This window comes from Crocodylus siamensis, chromosome 3, assembly GCF_052110815.1.
Source record: "Crocodylus siamensis isolate JL-2025a chromosome 3, ASM5211081v1, whole genome shotgun sequence".
Lineage (NCBI taxonomy): Eukaryota > Metazoa > Chordata > Crocodylia > Crocodylidae > Crocodylus > Crocodylus siamensis.
Genome location: NC_143397.1, coordinates 134878870 through 134900881, shown reverse-complemented (window position 1 = coordinate 134900881; position 22012 = coordinate 134878870). Strand labels below are relative to the sequence as shown.

At 40.4% G+C, this 22012-nt stretch overlaps 1 protein-coding gene across 2 annotated transcripts in view; it reads right to left on the bottom strand.

The window, feature by feature from the left end:
* The window catches only part of RNF182 (ring finger protein 182), a 145665-nt gene that overhangs the window by 4829 nt on the left and 118824 nt on the right, over window positions 1-22012 (bottom strand). For both annotated transcript variants that reach the window (XM_090039254.1, XM_090039255.1), the window contains exon 3: window positions 7656-7816. The gene's annotated coding sequence lies outside the window, so the exon portion shown is untranslated. The remainder of the gene's footprint in view (window positions 1-7655; window positions 7817-22012) is intronic.

Sequence of the window (22012 nt, the reverse complement as noted above, 5' to 3'; positions counted from 1 at the left end):
TCTGTAGTTCCCCAGATCCTCCTTCTCTTTCTTAAAGATAGTCACTATATTTGCGGTTTTCCAATCATTTGGGACCTCTCCCATTCGCCACAAGTTTTCAAAGATAATGGCTAGCAGCTCTGCAATCACATGGGCCAACTCCCTTAGCACCCTCAGGTGCACTGTATCCAGCCCATGGGCTTGTACATGTCCAGCTTTTCTAAATAGTTCCCAACCTGTTCTTTCGCCACTGTCGGCAGCTCACCTCCTCCCCAAACTGTGCTCCCAGCTGCAGTAGCCTGGGAGCTGACCTTGCCTGTGAAGGCTCTGGTGAAAAAGGCATTGAGTACTTCAGCCTTTTCCACAAAATCTGTTACTAGATTGCCTCGCCCATTCGGTAAGTGAGGGACCCGCCCTTTCCTTGACCTTCCTATTGTTGCTGACTCACCTTCACGTCCCTTGCTAGCTACAACTCCAGTTGCGCTTTGGCCTTCCTGATTTCATCCCCGCATGCCTGAGCAATACTCTTATGCCCCTTCCTAGTTGTTTGCCCAAGTTTACACTTTTTGTAAGCTTCCCTTTTTTGTTTTAGCTCGCTGAAGAGCCCCCTGCTAAGCCAAGCTGATCTTGTGCCATACTTGCTAGTCTTCCTGTGCAATGGGATGGTTCACTCCTGTGCCCTCAGCAAGGTTTCTTTAAAGTACAACCAGTGCTCCTGGGCAACTTTCCGCCTCAGACTCTCCTCCCAGGGGATCCTGCCCATCAGTTCTCTGAGGAAATCAAAGTGTACTTTTCTGAAATCCTAGGTCCATACTCTGCTGCTCTTTCTTCCTTTTGTCAGGATCCAGAACTCGATCATCTCATGGTCACTCCTGCCCAAATTGCCATCCACTTATACATTTCCCATTAATTCTTCCCTATTTGTGAGCAGCAGGTCAAAAAGAGCATGGCCCCTAGTTGGTCTCTCTAACACTTGCAACAGGAAGTTGTTCCCAATTCTCTCCAAAAGCTTCCTAGATTTCCTGTGCACTCCAGTATTGCCCTCCCAGCAGATGTCAGGATGATTGAAGTTCTCCATGAGAAGCAGGGCTTGTGATCTGGAAACTTCTGCTAGTTGCCAGAAGAAAGCCTTATCTGCTTCATCCACCTTGTTTGGTTGTCTACAGTAGTGATCTCCAAAGTGGGGTGCACAAGATGATCCATTGGGGTGTGGGAAGAAAATATTAGAACTTCTATTTATAGTTATATAAATATACATATACTGGGGGTGCATGCTCAACATTTTTTTACTGTTAGGGGTGCGCGATCAAAAAAGTTTGGAGACCACTGGTCTACAGCAGACATCCACCATGACATCACCCTTATTGCTCTTCCCCCTGACCTTAACTTAGATACTTTCAACAGGTCCGTCTCCAGTTTCATACTGGAGCTTTGAGCAATCGTACAGCTCTTTACATACAGTGCAACTCCTCCTCCTTTTCCCTGCCTGTCCTTCCTGAACAGTTTGTATCCATCCATGACAGTGCTCCACCCATACAAGTCATGCAAGTCTCTGTTATTCCAATCACATCATAGTTCCTTGACTGTGCAAGGGCTTCCAATTCTTCCTGCTTTTTTCCCAGGCTCCGAGCATTTGTGTAAGGATGCCCGAGGTAACTAGCTGATTGCCCTACTGTCTCAGTAAGAATGAGGAGGCCTCCCCTGTTGCCTTCTCCTCCTTGTGCTTTCTCTGGGTCTTTTCCTCCCCACTTACCTCAGGGCTTTGGTCTCCATCCCCCAGAAAATCTAGTTTAAAGCCCTCCTCACTAGGTTACTGAGCCTGTCTGTGCAGATGCTCTTCCCTCTCTTCGTGAGGTGTATCTCGTCTCTTCCTAGCAACCCTTCTTCTTGGAACAATATCCCATGGCTGAAGAACCTGAATCCTTGCTGGCAACACCATCTACCCAGCCATGCATTGATCTCCAGGATGATGCAGATTACTCCTGCCCAGGCCCTTCCTCTTGATGGGAAGGATCAAGGAGAACACCACCTGTGCTCTTGTCCCCTTCACCCTTGCACCCAGAGCCCTGTAACCACTCTTGATAGGTTCAGGATCACCCCTGACAGTATCATTGGTTCCCACAAGGATGAACAGCATGGGATAGCAGTCAGAGGGTTGGATGAGTCTCTGTAACCCTTCCATGACATCTTGGATTTGGGCTCCAGGCAAGCAGCAGACTTCCTGGGACAACAGGTCAGGCCAGCAGATGGATCCTTCTGTCCCCCACAGAAAGTAGTCTACAACCACTGACACCCACTGCTTCCTCTTCATGGCAGTGGTCTTGATCCACCCCACCTTGGGGATTCCTGGCCTGGCCTCTTCCACCAACAGAATGTGCTCCATATGTCTTTCAGGCGGGGATGACAACTTCTTGCTGCTAAAGGTCATAAGCTTCCAACTTTCACCTTCCTGGAAACCCATGCTCTCTTCCTTTTCTTGCACTGCCTCTGGCAGTCCTTTTTCCACAGTCCTAGAGGTTTCCTCCAGGGTGAAATCAATGAAGTCCTCATGGTGGAGGATGCTTCAGAGCCTTGCTACCTCCTTTTGTAGCTCTCTTGCCTACTTCTTGAGGGACACCACCAGAAGGCACTGCTCACATGGCAGGCACTCCCCCACCTGGCTGACAATGGAAGGAACCTGCAAAATGCAGTCTGCACAGCACCAGACCAGGACCTGGGTGGAAGCCTTGACACTGTGCAGTCCTTCAAGGACAGACACCTCACAGGTGCAAGCAGAGTTGGAGCTGGAAGTGGCAGTGGATCTGGGATAGTGATGTCCTCCAGCCATCTCTCTAGGTCTTCTAATCTGCTGCCTCTTACTTTCTCCCTCTCTTTCCAAGCAGACCTTACCTAGCAAACTCCTCTGTAGCTGGCCTGTTCGCTGTTCTTTGGACCTGAAAGTTTCCCTTTTCCCTGAAAACCTCTTTCCTCTCAGCAAACTTACAATGAAGAATATGAAAGAAAGTTTCCAAGCAAACTCCTCCTCACTATGGACTCTAGTTAAACAAGGGGCTTAAGTATTGGTTTAGCTGCTGAGTTTTAGCTGCTTAAAATAAAATAAAACTATGTAGGTCTTAATTACATATAAAAAAAAAAAGAGAGAGAAAAATTTACCTTACAAGCTTCCCTTCAAAGAAGGAGGCAACAAACTGACCTGCAAAGACATGTGAACTGCTTGTAAAATGTGCTGACTAAAAATGGCCCATCAAAACTGGTCTTTATATAAATTTGGGTTTTGTCAGCCCACATTTTTCCTGAAAATGTCCATTTCCATGGAAAATTTTGACATTTAATTGAAAACAAAGAAGCTGAGAATTTTCAGTTTGAGGTCTAAATATTTTGAATTTTAGTGGAAGGTTGAAAATTTCCACAGGACGAAAACCCACTATTCTAATATTATTGCTTTCCCCTATGAACATTTTGCCAATATCTGGCAATTTTTGTGGCAGAAAAATATAGAGTTTTGCTCAAATTTTTTCCCTTTTGTTTGGTCAAATTCAGTACTAATGATCATAACTTCACTGAAGTCACTGATAAAAGTAGTAAACGTGGCTCATTAATTTTATTATCAACACACATTGCAATTCTATAGTAGCTCTGCCAATGATTAACTATCTCATAGTAGTTTGTCAAAGTCCATTTTATCAACTGCTTTCAAACTTACTTTAACATACATTCAGAAGAAAGACATAATGATATTCATTGTTGCTTTCAATCTCCTTAAAACATATTCATCAGTATTAAGCATCCATGTAATTCTACTTTCCTTAGTAGGATTTGGTTAAGCCTAAGATACTGAACTTCTATATGCATATGCTCCCTCAACTGCCTTTAGTTCTTGCTATTCTTACACTTACTTCTTCTTTTCCAATTAGAATTAAAATTCACACTTTCTTTAATCAAGACTTTTCATTACTGCTTTCTCTACTTGATAACATTTTCTTGATAACATCAACTTTGCTGCTTATTTTATCAGTTTTTTCTTTCCATTACATTGATTGCTTTGTTTTCTTAGGAGTTTCTGTGTCGTCTTCCCCATTTCTCCTTTATTCCTCATCTCTTCATACAGATATTTTGTGTCCTTCAAACCATAATTTATCCCTCTTGTAAATATGGTGAAACTTTCCACCTTAATCAACGTAATATAGACCAGAGGAATTGGAGAATTTCTAGTGGAACTACATTTAATCTTGACTTTGAACTTTAATTCTTATTTCTCAAACATCAACTTCAGGTCTATATAGTGAATTCTAATTATGTTATTCTTTTCATCATGGATCCAGACTGCTGCCTTCACCCAATACCTCCTTGTTTTCCAAAATTATATGATAACTCTTACCTAAATTGTAGTCATGACTGCATATCATCATATGGATCTGCTCCTAATTAAGTTGGTTTTGAAATTCCCATTGACCTGGGACTGGGAGCAGGCCCTGTATCTGCTACATAAAGAACTAAATTGAGTTCTGTTAAACTACTGAGTTCCATCAACAAAACATTAGTTTCCCTTTCATCCTTCATTGTGGATAGAAGTGTGTCCTCATGGCATTTTCGTTATACGTTGGTTCTTGATTAAATGAAAAATTGCTTAAATGGTTTCACCTCACTTCTAAATGATGACGCAATCTTTTATTTTTCTTTCTGCCACCAACTGCAGCAAGCACTGATAAAGTTAGAAATGTACTACAGTGGTCTACCAGAGTGCTTATTTGAGGATGTTCTCTCTTCTAAATAAAGGGCAAGATAGAGGAAGGAAGAGACCAACTACAGGGACTATAAACATGGAGAAACTTATGTCACCTGGGGAAAAAAAATCCTTGTGAAGGTTCATTCCTGGACCAAAGAGGTCAGAGACCAGAGAGAACACAGTTGGTAAAGTAAATATGGCAGCTGGGGAAACCTTTAGCTTTGTTTTGTTTTAAATAGAGGAACTAATATCCCTCAGTGATTTGAATAGAAATACCCATAAGTCATTGTTTCAGTCCATACTAGTATACATTAACATTAGGGGAATCCTATTTACTAAAACAATGTATATTTAAGTACAAAAACCATGCTTATTTGAAGATTTGTAGTCAGCTTTAGAGCTCTTCAAATACTATATGTCAATTACATGTACATTGCTTATCAACACCTCTTTCAACAACAGTTCTTTCATAGATGACAGAAATCTATTTAATAACTACAAAAGTGAAAGAATTAGAGGTGTCCTGGCCTTAAAGAAAAAAAAAGGGATCAACATACTTTCCTTCAGACATCCCACTGAAGATCTTCAATCACTTCTAGTTTTCCAAACTTCTAGTTTCCAAATAAATTGCAGCGACATAGATGCTGAGTACATTGGGGCCCAAGGGCCCTGGCCCCTCTTGGGAAGAGGGTAGGGGGACCACTGTCCCTAATTGGAAAGGACAGTCCCAAAATGGTGGGAGGGTCTCCCAGGAGGGATGTGGGGGGCATGTGCCCCCCAGATTTGTACATGGGGCAGGGGTGGATGCCCACCCTAGTGCCCTCCCTACAGGAGCCCTGCACTAGCTACATCACCATGGCACAACACACCTTGTCTGCCCAGCAGCAGCAGGGGCAACGGTGTGGAGTTGGGGCCCTGAGCCTGCACTGGGCAGCCTGCATTCTCCCCCGCCTGGCATGGTCTTCACTCAGTTTTGCTCTGGCTGTGCCGCTGGGGAGCATCATCTTAGGCCATCCCCCCATCTCCCCGGCAAAAATAAAAGTCAGCGCCTATGTGCAGTGACTTCTGCACTTTCAATTTAAAACCATAATATATCTGTAGACCAGCACATTTGTATTCAGCCAGCTCCCTGGCATTGTGACTCAGCAGGAAGTGACCATCTCACTAGATTTTTTCAGCTTGTGCTACATGGTTTGCTAAAATAAAAAAAAACTGCTTTACTATCCCCAACATTTGTATACAGTACACTCAAAAGCTTTGGCAGCTGCATCCTGTTTCATGCCACATTTCTGCTGGCTCTGGACAGCTTTTAACAATGATCATTTTCGTGTCGGCTCTAATCAATTTGTGACTCTGCACTAGAGTAACAGAACGTGGCATATCGATCTGTTCTTGGTTTACAGTCACATGTGTAAGTGACACTGACAATGCCTGAGTGTAATTCTTTGCATGATAAAAATTACTATTACTAGTATAGGCACAGAAATCTGTTGGGGGGGGGAGGTTAAACCTTCAAAGAAAGCTGAAGAAAAAAATGCATGGAAAACAAAATCTGCCATATATGCAGTTTACAGGTTTATATATGTATTTTTACTAATGGATACATAACAAAGAGCACATATAATAATTTATTGGGTAGGAACTGCCCTTTTATTGATGGTTTTATGGCACTTTAGATCCATGTAATCACTACGTCGCCATAGTGTGCTGTACAATGATGTAGCACCTCGCTACGCCACTGCAGGGCACTGTGTAGGTGCACCCTATGAGTAATACTTATTTTTCTGACATTATAAAGGTACCTGGTAGAGATAGGGAAGGCATTACTTATCTTGCTTTGTATCTATGCAGTGAGATCTTTAACTATCATTTTAAATGAGCTCTGAGCAGTGGCATAACAAGTAGAGTTGGTGCCTAGGGCAAGCCCTGAAGAAAAGAGCTACATGCTTTACGTGCCCCGGCTATTGCTCTTAAAGTAGCAGCAGCAGCAGCAGCAGACAATTTAGGAGTTCCCAGCATTGGTATGTTGCCAGAGTGTGGACTCTGTGGCAATGGGGGAAATTCTGGTACCCCTCCTAACTTGGAGTTCAGGGCAGGTGCCCCTCTCACCTACCCCTAGTTATACTATTGGCTTGAGCATAGTTCCCACATCCTTTATGCCTATACACACGTAAGTATCGCCTATTACCTCTAAATAGAACAATGTAATATACACTGCTTCTAAATTATTCCAATATTTAAGATTGTATGCTGAGTACCAAGTAGAAGAGGAAGGCATATTGGAGCATATTTTATTGAAACAACAATGCCCCCCTTTATAATATTCTGACTTCCCCTAGCTCCAGACAGAGGCTAACACAATGCACATACAAATCTTGCAACTGTCTAGAATGATGTAGACTAGACTGTTTCATAATTGAGAAACACAGACGCAATCAGAATCTTTTAAACAAAATTTCCAGTGAAAGATTTTCTATCTCATATATCATTTATAAAATAACTCATACAGGAACGTTCTGATGACTGTTTCAAATTTAAGTATGGCTTTTAATTTTATCTTTAGAGGAAACCAATAAAAGACAAAGGATTTGCTTTCTCTATCTTTTAGTTCAATGGATTAATACCAACTGACACCATGTAAAGATCTGGACCAAAAATTGAATGTAAAATGATAGCAAACAAACATTATTCAGCAATAATTATTTCCTTCTGTTGAACAACTTTAATTTAATTGCCCTATTTACTTGGGCTTTTGCCTTTTTCTGCATTTGACAACTGTTATTTGGTAGCCCTTCCCTGTGCCTCTTTCTCACTGTGGATAGCTTTCCTTCTATGGCTCTGAAATCAAGAGGAATGTTCTATTATAATACGAATATGTGCTTCACAATAGAAATTGCATCTTTAAAAGGGATATCATTATGTTATACAAAGAAATGAGACAATTACTCACAGGAACAGGCTCAATGATTTACCATTCTTTTCTCTAGAAAAATATTTTTTTTAGCTGGCATGCTCATTTAAGTAGCAATCTGGTGCTTTGTTACTTTTTCCCAGACTCTGTCCTTCAGAAGTTCTTCTCAGAATAACTGTGCTGTCTGCGGGACACTGATTCTAGAAGATGAATTGAAAAGATACATAATGATAAATAAATAAAAAGCTTTCCAACATTTCTTTTAGGTACATTAATGTTTAATTATGTCAACTACAGATGTGTCAGTCATTTGTCTTTAAACCTGGAATTATTACAAAGCTAGTAGGATATTATATATATTTGGTTTCAGAAGGGTGACCTGGTAAAAAAGATAATATTGTAGAAGTTTCCCTGAGCATGGAAGGAACCACACAACGTCTTAGCATAACTGCAGATTTTGCTTAAGACTTTAAAAATAAGGTTTGAATAGAAATTAGGTGATGGGTACATCTTCTGGCCTGGAGCTCTAAAGAATCCCAGAATGGAGTGAAAAGTGATGTTGTAATTCCTGTTTTAACAGACAGCTAAGACCACATGCCTTCTACTTTGTGCATCTACAGCAGGGGCGGGCAATTATTTCAGGTGCGGGGCCGCTTACTAAGTTTTGGCAAGCCACTGAGGGCCACATAACAGGTAGCCGGGGGCAGATAAATATTCATTTTCTAAATTTTTTAGTGGCCCCGTGGGCCGGATAGAATGGCCCGGTGGGCTGCATCTGGCCCACGGGCCACATTTTGCCAACCCCTGATCTACAGCTATAGCACCGGAGCTATTTATCCTCTGAGCGTCTCATTTTGCAAAGAGAGGGTCTTACAACAACCCACAAGGTCTGGAAAATCCTGACATTTTAGGACATTTGAATTCTGTTCTAGATCGGAACTCTGTAGTTTATGCCCCTCTCTAATGTGGAAATTAGTGATGAATGATGACAGTTTGAAAGTTTGGAGATATTTGATCCCTGACTCAGCCTGGACATAAGGTGAAATACTGAAATACTGAAAATATGGAAGTCAGTGGGAGTTTGGTCATTCAGTTCAATGGAGCCACGAGGATTAACTCATGAGATTTCTAGACCTTCTTGTATCCCTCTTGCAAACTATGAAAGCCAGACCCACTGAGAACAACAGGGGTTTTTTATCTCAGTAAAATTCATTTTCATTTTGATTCAGTTTTGGAACACAGATTCATGAGCAAAATAGTCCCGTATTTTTGCTTTAGCTGAATAAGTACCACCATAATGTAAAAGCAACATATAAAGGAAAATAGAAAGTAATTATTCAAATGGCATGTTGGTACAAGAGTTTACCAATATTTTTCTATGAAGGCTTTCTGTTCCAATCACTTTTTAGAATTTGCATTGTTGCCCTTTGTCCAATGGAAGAGAAAATGGGAAGAAGCATTGAGATGTAAAATTTTTTATCAGTGAAGCTTTTTCAGGGCAGGTTAGAGAAACTTCTCTGGGATGGTTTAGCTCAAGATGATCCTGCCTTGAACTGCAGGTGGACTAGATGACTTCCTGAGGTCCTTTTCTGCTCTCTTTCTGTGTTTCTTTGAGCTGTAGCTACTTCAATTACAAAAGGCTAAACATTAATATATTATGAAATAAACTGATTTGAGCATAAACCTCCACTCATGAAGCAACTATCTCAGTCTTGGCTTTGTATCAACAAGCCCATTTTGAAAAGTCCTGGACAGATTGTCCTGACTAATTTCTCATGCAATCTTAACAGCTTCAGTTGAGGAAGAAGGGATACCTTAGGAAATAATCAAGCCATCTGGGCATATTAATATGTAAGAACAGAACTTCAGTTTATGTACAAAGCATTTTTAAAAAAACATTTCCAGGACAAAGTAATTCTTTTTGCAATATGCCAACATTTGGCTTATGAAAAAGTGGGACATACTCTCCTTTCAGTTAACTTTCTAGAAATGGAATTGGAATGCTGTAATTTAGGGGAAAATATTAGTACTTTGTGTTAATGAGGCGGGAATAAAGCTAAGTTGCATGCCTCCCTTGCAGTCCTCCCAGCTTTTGAATGATTCCGAAACCCAAATGTAAAAACAGTGAAGGGACACTAACTTGGATTGTAATTAGGACATATAACCCTCTGCAGAATGTTCTTTTTTGGTATTCATGTTACCAAAAACACCTGTTGTTGTTGCTGTTTTCGTGTTTTTTTTTAATGTAGGAGGAGCCATATAAGAACAATCCAGTAAGTTTGCCTTAAGCTTCAAAGGTTCTTGATGGTCCCTTAGTATATGGGACCCTTGATGGGAATTATACTGCATTAGCAAGCCCTGTTTTCATAGACTTCACACATTTTCTTTGCCACCCAAGTTTTCACTAATGATGAAATGGAAAAATTCTGGCTATGTTTTTATATGAAGGATAAACTAATTAGAGCTGATGCCTTCCCTAGGGATAGGACAGTACTACAGAAAATTATGTGAACTTTCATTTGAAATTGTATTTATTTGAGCACTGAAATGTGTTTATAAGGAATATCATAGTAATTTCTTTTCTGCCTGCCAGATTTTAATTTTAAAGAGGCCCAGTTTGTTTCTGCTAACATTTGTACATTGTAGAGTGTATGAGGATCTCCTTTCATTTGTGTCTCTACTCTGATTGTACTGTCTGTCTATCACTCCTACTCCCAACATTGCAGAGTCCTTTAAGTATAGTTTGGAGTCCATGAAAAGGGAGAGATAATTTAGGGTGAGCTGGGGAGATATAGGGGTTGGATTAGCCATAAAACTGACAGAGAAAATTTAAAATAGCTCAGTATTATGTTAACATTTCCACAGATGTCCAAGAGGTAGCTGTGGACAGAATGGAACCCTGCCAGTGCAGATCCAAATAGGACTGGGCTTGTCAAGGTCCAGAAGTACTAGGAGTGTGCAGGACATTCATGTCACTAAAGGCATGGGAGAAGGGGAGAAGAAAGCATATTCTCCACAATGGGACAATGAGGGATAATTTCTGCAGAAGATTCTGTAGACAAACTGGCCTGTTTCTCCAACCAGAAATGATTCAATGACACATCAAAGTACCTTCTAGTCCAGACCTTCAGGGTACAGTTGATTAAATTTAAAAAACTGAAAATAACACTGTATCAGAACTAATCCCTGATCAAAACAGGCTGCAGGGGTCCAGAGACCCCTGCCTTCCTTCTAGTTTTTATAATATTTTTTCAGTCTATGAGCAAACTTTTCACTGATGTCCTTTGAAGCTTCTGAAGTCCATTATAGTTTTTAGTGATCTTTTCTGTTGGGACTTGTCTGATTTCCATTGCTTTGTGATAATTACATTGAAAATTTTAAACTAATTTGCAGCAATCAAGTTTTGCCCACTTTCTGTAAATATCCAAGTGTACAACTTTATTGCCAAAAACCTACATAGAAATGGTAAACTTCAAGTGAACAACTGATGAAATATTCACAGAAAGGACATAATAATATTCACAATAGAAACTTGATTCTAAGAGATAAGAAACATAGAATGGGTCTTATGTTTTCAAATAACTAAGACTCCTGGATTTTATATATCAGGAAAACTGCTTGCAAACAAATTGCACAAGAACGGTTATTTAATATAGTTCGATGCTGTTAACATTTCTACAGCACAAATAATTATGAATGACAAATATGTTAGAACAATTTCAGCCATTTAAATAATATTTAAAGGATATTTTAAAGTGTTTAAACTACGTAAATAACGTAAAACCTGAACTTAAGTTAATTATATTTTACAAATCCTTTGTTCTACAGCACTCTGGCATTACCCCAGAAATAGAATTAAATCTTTTGCAATGGACTTTTATGTTGTAAAGAAGCATGAACTCCTCTTCAACAATACAGATATAAATGTTAGAAAGGCAGCTTTGGGACTTCCTTGTAACTGGTGTAAATAAGTTTCAAGGGGCAAGCCTACATGTGCAATTAATGTGTAGAAAGCTTACTGCATAGTAAAATACTGTGCAGTAAGCTTTCCCTGAGAGAGCATCTACATGTGTGCTCATTGGGAGCAAATTTTCTCCCAACAGGAGCAGTTCAGGGCAGGGATAATGTCCAGTGCAGTTGGGAGAGGGGGCTTAAATGCCCTTCCCTCTCCTCCACTTCAGTGTGCTACCCGGGACTGGTGTCTGGCCATGCCGCTTGCCCCCACTGCTTGAGCAGTAAGTGGGGAGAAGCCAGGCAGGGGCTACTGCATCTCTGCCAAGCAGATCCGAGCTGGGGTCCTGTGTGGGTGGGAGAGGGCACTTAAAGACCACCCCCCCACCTCATTCTACTGGCCTGGCCCAGGTTCTGCCTACCTTCCCCCTCCACTCCAGTGGGGAGTGGGGGAAAAGCCTGTGAGGGGCTGATCCGCCCTTGCCAGGCAGAATCTGGCTGGGATCTGGAGCCAGGTTTCCCACCCTCAGCCCCTTCTCAGCTAGTTAGAGGAGTGATAGTGCTCTGGCTAGGGAGCAGAGAGGTGGGGTCAACCCTGTTCTGCTGGAGCAGACAGCCCAGCCCAGCCCAGCTCAGGGCTGCAAAGCATCTTGGGATGTTGGGAGACTGTGAGTTAACTTGAACAGGAAGGGGTCTGGGACAGAAGTTCCATAAATCCATTTGACCTAAATCAGTTAAGTCTGATATTGCATTCAACCAGGTTTATCTTAAACCAGTTTTGGCCATTTTAAAACTGGTTTATGTTCCCTGAACTGTTTTGTTACAGGTTTAAACTGGTTTCTGATCACTTAAACAGGTTTATGTATAACTTCTGTGCCTAGCCAGTGTGTTACTTAGCAATGAAACCAGATGGTTTTGTTCCCATGGTGAGCTGTTAGTAAAAGAGGATATTCCAAGGAAAGCAGTCAGAGACAACCTTTTAACTTAATCAGGTATTGCTTTGGGTACAAGTACTAGTTCAAAGGAAGAGCAGAGTCCTTGCAGGATGAATTATATGTATGATACTAATACATGGACTGCAGATCTGCTGCAAGGAAAATGATGCCTGGCCGTTAAACTTTCAAGCCATGTCAACACTTAAAGATATGCAGTCCCACTGCAGTTTCTTTATTACTACTGCAATGAACACTTACTTTCAGCTGATGATAGTGTATTGACTGGAATTGATTATGTGATATTCCTGTTGGAGTACTTAATTTTAGGGTTTTCCAGGAGCTGGATGAAGGATGGCCAAGCTACGGTCTTAATCCTGCAAGCTCTTTCTTACAATGCTAGTTCCTGAAGACATGAGCAGATTCACTGAACTACGTAGGCTGCCCAGTTTACTGTGGAAAATACAGAGAGAGCCCCATTTCAAGGGATGGGCTTTTGTGGTGGAAAGGACTTTGTTGCTCTCTTTCAATAATAGCTTGCATAAATGGGAATGCAGTCATTTCAGAGCTTTAGCTGACTGGTGGAAAGGAAGGGGACCACTTTGTTGTCACCTAGCAGAACTGATCTCCACTGAAGGGCATTGAAAGAGAGAATACATCTCCTTCTGACTTCATTTTCCAGTGATGTCACTGGTACTATGATAGTGAGGAGGGATTTCAAACTACATCTGTGGGGCTTGAGGGATGGTTCATGTATTGTGCCTAAGGTTGCTTCCATATGTCTCTTCTATCTGGATGCCAATGCAGGGAGGCACTGAGCACAATTCAGCTGTAGAACTGTACCCTTGCTAACAGGTAGGATCACAGTTTAGTTCTCTCAGATGTGACCATTCAACAACCTTGGAGCATGTACATAATTAACTAAGAAAATCAAAATATGCCCAACACACATTAGTTCCATAGAGTTCACCTAGACAATTGCTCAGCATACTATTCATTCTTACTCTTTCAGACAAATTCCAAAGGAGAAAAAAAGGCTTCCATGGTATACTAAAGGTGAACTGGAATCTCAGTCTGATTTAAACAGCAGGTGAAACACAGAGGCAAAAGCCCAACACTGGAAAAGCCCTGAGACCAGTCTCTAGATCTGCAAATCTATTACTGAAGGTACTTTAGAAAAGAAGTCCCAGTGCCTGAGCATACAGGAGAAGTCTGTTTGGTAACCTATGCACAAACCATGTAAAGCATTATAGAAACATTATGGAAGTGAACTAATAGCCTATGTAGAGTTCAGAAAACAGGCTTTAGCCCATATTAAACTGGCTTCAGATCACTAAGAAAGCAGGAAGCCACAACTGGTTGTAGCATTCCAGTGATTTTCAAAAATAACCTCAGGAAATGCATATTGCCACAGAACAATTTGGAGGTCAGAGAGGCCATATCAGTAGTGAGTCCAGCAATGCAAGGAGATGACTGAAACTGTCTAGTCAATGCAGATGTAAAGGGTAGTTCTAATTGCTGACACAGCATGGGGAGCAAATCAAAATTGGAATAGGAATACCCTTAGATTTTGAGCACAGAGAACCCATCACCACACATTCTGGATGTTTCAAAGTATTCCCAATCTCTGCTTTCATCTTGTTTGACAGGAGTCTAACACCATTGGTCCTACCCACATCCCTATCTCAGCAGGCCCTGGTATTAAGACTGTACCAGAAATATGAAAAAGTGGTGTAGACGTGTCTGTCTTCCCATACTCATGGCCAGAACCTCTTATTGCCTTTCTCAGCAGCCTCTGGTGTTTTCTGAATGGGAGAAGCCACAGAAAAGAACCCCACAGGGAGGAGCTCCATCAGTGATCTAGGAAGGCAGAAAAACAATTGCTTAACAGGCAGGATCCCTTTCAGTGGAAAGAATGGATCCACTCAAGCCATCACAAAGCATACCTTTGTCAAGATGAGCAAGACTTGCTGGTCCATGATCTAAAGATTTTTGAAAGGTCTAATCATAAACAACACTGCCTGTAGCCAATAGGAGACACATTATTGGTTAATTTAGTACAGGTTTCATGCCAGATTCTGGTTAAAATTAAAAAATATATCATAGTGTCTTACTGCAATCTTAGAACTACATACTTGAGGAAGTTTAGAAATTGACTGGTAGTTATTAAGACACAAAGTAATGGCTTCTTGAGCATGGACCTGGAAACTTGTCAGTGATTTCTTACAGACAGGAAATCTTAATGAATGGTAGACTCAAAATCTTTTTGAGAGGAAGCCACAAGGAACATGAGTCTCAGATTTGAGGGCAAAGCTTCCTCAAGCACACTTGATACCTAGTGGCCTGATTATTTTACTCCTAAGTGGACCACATAAGCATATTTAAAGCACAAAAAATCCGCAAAGCCTGATAATTTTCTCCTGAAAATCTGCTTAGTAAACCTATCTAGAGAGAGTTTGGGACAAAATGAGTATAAAATGAAACTTTTAAATATTACAAAGCAGCAACACAGAATCCTTACACTTACTTGTCTACCTGGTTTACTGGATATTGTTTAAGACTAGAGGTGTGTACAGAAGTGCTCTGTGCACATTTTAGAGCTGTAATTTAGAACACTTTTTATAGCACTATGAAGTTACAGTGCTTTTAAACATGACAGAACTGTGCAATTCTAAGTTTGGTCAGGGGGTGGGCTCTGAGCCTCTCTGCACTTTCCAGGCTAGGAGGCATGGGGTGATCTGCAGAATCCTGGGGCTTTTCTACTAGTCAGAAATTTGACCAGCATACAGAAGTTACTAAAGCGCTGTAGGTTGGTAAAGTGCTGTAAAATACAGCACTTCAAATTTAATACCTCATTTAACAAGGGTTAATTTAAGGCAATGTACCCATTTTTAAAATGCTGTAAAACCATGTATTTCTGTTAAGTCACAGCAATAAAGTGCTTTAAATGGAAAAAAAAGCAACTTCTGTACACACCTCATATGCTTTATTATTAGTTTTTTCTTCTTAACACATTCTATATTTACTCTACTATGGATATAAATATCCTGTATAAACATATTATTTTCTTAATGGATACTCAAAACAATGTCACTTTTCCTATTAGTGTCACAAATGAGCAATTTGGCAGAGACGGAAAGAATGAAGCAAGATAATGAAGGATAATTCTTGCTTTGCCCAAATTATGAATGAGGAAAAAAAAAGACTTTGATAGAAAAAGAAACATAACTAGCATGCCTAGTTTGCATATTTATTTTTAAAATATTCATTAAAATGATTTTAATGAAATCTCTACTTTCAGCCTACTTAAACAGTTAAGTGTAAAGGTCTGCTGTACTCACCATTATAAATGGTACATATCTCTTTTCCAAAAAATGATGCTAGAGTAATCAGGCAGTTAAATGGCCTGCCTGGGCAAAAATTCAAGGATGATTTACATATTTCACAATGCCCTCACAGTGCTGCTTGCAATTTGCATATATTTATAGGTTGAAATTCTGCCTTCTGTGGGGTGCAGGGAAAAATGCATGAGGATACTTTTCCTGGCATCTCTACACTTCTTCAAACACAGTGCACACCAGTGGCAGTGAATCAAAACACGTCCTTTTCCTGGGGTTTGGTTTTATTGACAAAAGGTTCTTATGATGACAGCCTAAAATCCAGTTTTTATCTCTAGGCTTGACTACTTACAGGTTTCCTATCAACAGTTCTGCTCAACAAACTTCTCTTCTCTGCCTTTCCTACTTCCCTTTTATTTGCATGGGGTTATATAAGCCACTTGCAACAGAAAGTGTGTATCCACTTTGGACAGCAATATAGTGTAGAGATGTGAAAGCTAGGTTTAAAGGAGCTACCTCAGTTGCAGCATAGAATTCTGCCCAGGATAATTTACCCTGCTTCTAGGTTGATTTGGTAACACTAGCCTGATGGTTTCCACAAGAGTGTTGCTTTCTCACAAGCTGAGGTTTTTCTGCAATTTTCTCCATGTATTTTGCCAGTCTATTTATCACTAGATCTGTAAACAGTCAAGGAATGGTGTTGCATGAACCAGGGCATCAACAGAAGCGTTCGTTTTGAAAGGTGATAGGTAGGAATTCACATTTTGCAAATTTCACGGAAACCACAAAATCCAGAACAAAAAAACTTAATAAAAATAAAACGCTAGCTTCTCAGTGGGAGCCAGTGGTCTTCACTGAGGGAAGGGGAAACTGCCAGCTGTTGGGGTAGTGCAAAGGGCAGCAATTAAGATGGTGGCTGCCCTTTTGTCTCTCCTCCCCCTTACCAGGTTGGGGCTGCCATGAAATGCCCATGAACTTGGCTCTACACGCCATGAGTGGGCTATGAAAACCCTTTGTCTCATCACAATTTAAATAGGTCCCTGCTTAAATTAAGTAGGGAGAGATCTTAGGCCCCTGGCAGATGTTCAGTTAAAGGCACCATGGGATCTGATGAATGATCACAATTGCACTTTTAGCCATACTACATGTTCATGGTGGGGGTGGAACTGTGGGTTCAGGGATCAGATCCCCATTGCACCATATTGCTGGTGCAGGGTGAGCCTGGAATCAATCCTGAGCTTCCCTTGCACCAACACGTAGGAAGCCAGTCAGCTGATCCCCACTCCCAGCTTCAGGAGCATGTTGGAGTTAAGGACTCTGATTGCTGCTCCCAGCCTTGGAGAGTGCACCAGAGCCCTTGACTTCGATACACCCCTGGGGCTGGGAGTCCCTTAGCTGCTTCTGTCAGCCTCCCTGGTGCAGAGAAGTCAAGGGCTTCATTGTGCCCTGGAGGCTGAGAGTACAGATCAGCTGCCACACCTGGTCTTTGAGGCACAGCTGTGTCAAGGCCTCCTGACAGGCTGGAAGCTGATGTAAATTAAGGCACAAGGCAAACCAGCCACAAAGAGCACTTACGCACATGTGGGGAACCTGCTCTGATGCACTGGAAATCCAGTGCGTCGGAGCAGACTCAATTAATTGAGTCTGCTGGAGCATGTAAACTGTGCTCTGGCAACTTCGCATGTCATGTGTATCAGTGGCACAGTGCATCTCTGGGCTGAGAAAATGGCAGCGGTGTGCTTTGAAATAAAACATATCTGATGTACTTTAGTTCATTTTCTCAGTGCGGGGACATGCTGTGCTGATACACATGACTCACGGGTGTCTTTATTTAGTGCGGCTAGCTAATTAAAAGCATGGTGCCACATTTGGATCACATGTAAAAATGCCTAATGCTATTATACATATTTTATATAAGAAGTTTGTGCCTTTTTCCTTGTTTTATCATGCCATTAATTGCATTAATGTGTGGCTGGATTACTATACTAAACATGTGATTAACCAGTTAATCATGACTTAAATGTAACGTCTGCCAGGGCCCTTAAAAGAGAATAAAATTTTATCTTCCACTCTTCACATTTTCAAATCCAGATTTGTCTCAAGGTGAACTGGATGGCTCAGAGTATCAGTAAGGATAGAAAATGGAGATTTCCATCTCTGTGGCCCATGTCTTCTCCTAATGTATAGAATGGAAGGCACAACTTATTCAAAAATCTATTGAGATCTGTCATTTCTGCCACTCAACCATATTTTTCATTTACAAGACTGGGCACAGTCCAAAGTGGGCACAGCTCACAGCATATGACCCTACAAATATCTGCCCATATGCACTTGCAAGTCCCTTAGTCCCATAACTCCAGCCATGCCATCATTATATACCCTTGTGCATGTGGCCTCCAATGGCCCCTCTGACAGGGTTAAGAAAGTATGCAGCAGAACCTTTAAGTCCTGTTAACTACAACGAGCTTCTGTTCTGAATAGCCCTGATTCAGTCATCAGGCATTTTCATTTATATTTGCTTGTAATAGCCCTTCTGGCACCCTGCTGCATGGATGACTGGGGAAAGGATAAAGGATGAACTAATGGAGCAGGTTTGAGGCCAGTGGCATATATTTTGCGGTGGCAGAACCTCCAGCCAGTGCCCACGTCCCCCTATAGAAAGACAGATGGACACACCCAAAACAGTGGCCATCAAAATAACTGAGCAAACCAAACTCTCTAAAATGAATGCTTGGTTAAGACATATCTGTTTTCTTTGATTAGTTTTTCCACTTAAGAGGGAAATCAATTTGATTTTTCTAGAGAATGCTCGCAGTACTACTTTTATGCAAAAAAAAAAAAAATCCTTTAGAAATATTTTTGCCTTTTTGAAGACAGAACTTCCTTCATAAATCAAATAACCTTGGTTTATGCATGGAGAGACTGCAATGGTCAGTAATAAAAAATAGTATGGTTCTCACACATGAACAGGTCACTTTGGATTGAATGGCAGGTATATGAGAGAAAGGATAGCAAGATCATCCCCCTTTGATGAAATTTCTCTTCCAGAATGGTACAGTTTAAACTTTCTGATAATTTCAGCCTGTCCAAATAGAAGGTTTACCTTGTTAATGAGGTGCTCCTTCTATATAGCAAGAAGTGATTATGTTCTAGCCAGAGGATAGAATGCCACCTGTGACCAAACCTCTAGCTTCCAATTATCTGAGCTGAACTGCATAAAATAAAGACAGCTCTGAGCACCATTTCTGGTGATGCAATATATGATAGAATACACTTGTAAAATATGCTTATGATACCAGGTAAAACCTTAAGTGGTTAAAAACCTTAGGTTAATAAAATGAATCTGAGCATAATGCTAAGTCAGAGGTTCCCATACTTTTTCTTCTTGTGTATCCCCTTCCAGATTTACCAGTTGCCTGTGTACCCTTACCATATGCTTTATATTTTAATCCCTTAAATGTCACTTATAATAATAATGACAATTAAATCAACTATTACACAATTTATCCCACATACCCCCCAGAGATGTCTTGCCACAGTTTGGGAACCCCTGTGCTATGTCATTTGGACCTTCCAATCCTAATCTCATTTATACCTGTAGTGTAAATTCAGAATAATTCAGTTACCATTTTAAACTGTAGCAAAATAATGCCAGCAAAAAAAAAATAAAAAAATCACATTTACTTTGTTGTTTTAAAAACCACGAAATATTGTCAGAATTAATCACTAAACAATACTAGATCATTTTGTTTATTGTCAATAGCATTTGCTATTCTCACTGCATGGCTTGAAACAAGGTCTACTTTTTCTTTGGGTTGCTTTTATTATGCTCCTGTAAAATTCCAAAGAGTTGTAAATATGTATTATTTTTATGGATTCAGAAATCAGGCATTTTCATTTATATTAGCATTTCACCTTGGCTGTGCATTTCTTCTAAGACCCATTTCTGCGATCTTCCTATTTCTATGATGGGAAGAAGGCGGTTAATGTTTGATTACTTCCTGCAGGATCCAGCTCTAAAAATACTTAAAACTTTACTTGGATTTGGAAGGAAACATATTCTGGTGCCTTTAAAACTTTTTAATTCTAAATGGCTAATTATATAGGTCTTGCTCAGGCAACAGTCACATTGAATTGTGTGGGAGGCCATAGGAAAAACTAAGAAACTATTTTTAAGCTGGAATTTTTGTAGAGCTTTAATCCTGAACATAGATTGATGCTCTGCTGTTGAAAAACATTCTTAAATGGTCAAGTTACTACATCTTGGCAATAGTGATGCTTTGTAATCTCTGTATCTGCCCTATGAACAACATCAGTAAGATGTTATGATAGCATTTTAGTAATTCCATGAACATTATGCAATGCTGGATGTACTTGCATACCCTAAAGTGATACATTTGTTTTAATATAAACAGGATGTACAAAGGGGAAGATAGAATCTCAGTGGCAGTGTTTATGAATGCATGAATTGTGACAGCTTTATTGGCAGGGTATCAAGTCTGAAGGATTTACTAATCCAATATTATTTGAATGAAGGATTTGAAATGCTGGCACTGACATTTTATTGTGTCCAAAAGAGCCATTATGGTATCAATAGAAGTGTCTCATATATTCTGTGAATGTTCTGTGTGAAACCCACTGCTTCATTCCTCTTCTGGGTCTGAAATAGCCTCATATCCAACTCACCATCAATAGCAGGTCTTAAACATTTTATTTTTCAATCTTTTAACTCAAATATTCAGGAGATGAAATTGAATACTATGCATTATTTAAAATAACATCAATAAGAATGGTACTTTAACTGGAACAAAAAAATTCACAGTAAAGATTTTCAGTCCATTCTCAAGGCCCTGGGGTAAATCCTACCCTGAGTTGTGCCCATACAAAGACACTGAACTCAACCCTACTGAGACACTTGAGTGGCTCGGTGTAATCAAAGACAGAACAGACCTATTTTGCAAGATTTCTTTGTGAGACATATACCATGCTAAAAAATAACTAACACAATAAAACCAGGTCAAAACATGTATTTTCAGGTGTGATTAAGCTAGCGAAATGGCGATTTTTGTGAGGTATATCTAGGTATTGTGTAAAGTGGACAAGCACCCATAGATGCTAAAGCTAACAGTGTTAGCTAATACTTAAGTGTAAACTTTAAATAGGAATTGCTTGCTGTTTGTCAGTTTTAAGTTAGCACATGCTTTTTACTTTAATAACTGTTTATATTTATCGGATTGTTGTGGGATCAACATGAAAAATACTGTACACTTGGTCCTCAATTTGGATAAGAGTATTTGAACAGGCTTTGTAAACAATACCAGCATGGTGACTGAACAAAACTATATATTTGTATACAATTATAATTAGTATTGTATTACCAAGGTGTGTTTTATAGCGTCTCAACACATGTTTAGTGATTTACAGAAATATGTAACTATATAAGTCCCCTGCACCAAAGACCTTATAATTTGCAGTAAACAAATGATGAGATCACCAACAGAAGAGGGAGATGCAGGTGTGTGGGGGGGAGAAGAACAGGGTTAGCATAGCATGTGGTGATTTAATTTGGACATATGCTGCAACCTGGGCTTGTGCTGTGAATAACTGGATCTCATAGAAAGTTTTGGTTTTGTGTAAAACATTAACTTACTTCTGAAAGATGCTAGTATAAGAGCAAGATTTCAAAGAGGCACAAAGGGTAAGAGTGTGATGAATGGGAGGTGGTTTTAAGTACTGGAAGATAGAATGGAAGAAGGCACAATGTGGGAGAAGGATATTAAGGATGGGGAACTTCAAACCTGGGATCAGTTGTGTAGTGGACAGGACAGAAGGGATTCTGGCAGACAGGGACAGTGATTCAGGGTCTTATATGTGATAAAAACAAAACTGGAGTTGATAGGCATCTCTGTAGAGCAAGGGTGGCAAACTGGCTTGAGGTGGGTCACCCAGCCCACAGGGCTTCTCAGTACAGCTGTTATTTCATTATGTCCATACCCAGTGGGTCTATGCAGAGAAGTACATACTCTCTTATCCTCACTTTTACCAGTTTTGATCACTACTTCCAATTAAAATCTGTGGCAATCATTGACAGGGATAAACAGAGTTAGCAGCTGTGTTAACCGCCCCCTCTTGGGCGCTGGCAGGAAATATGGCCCACCAACTGATTTGAGTTTGA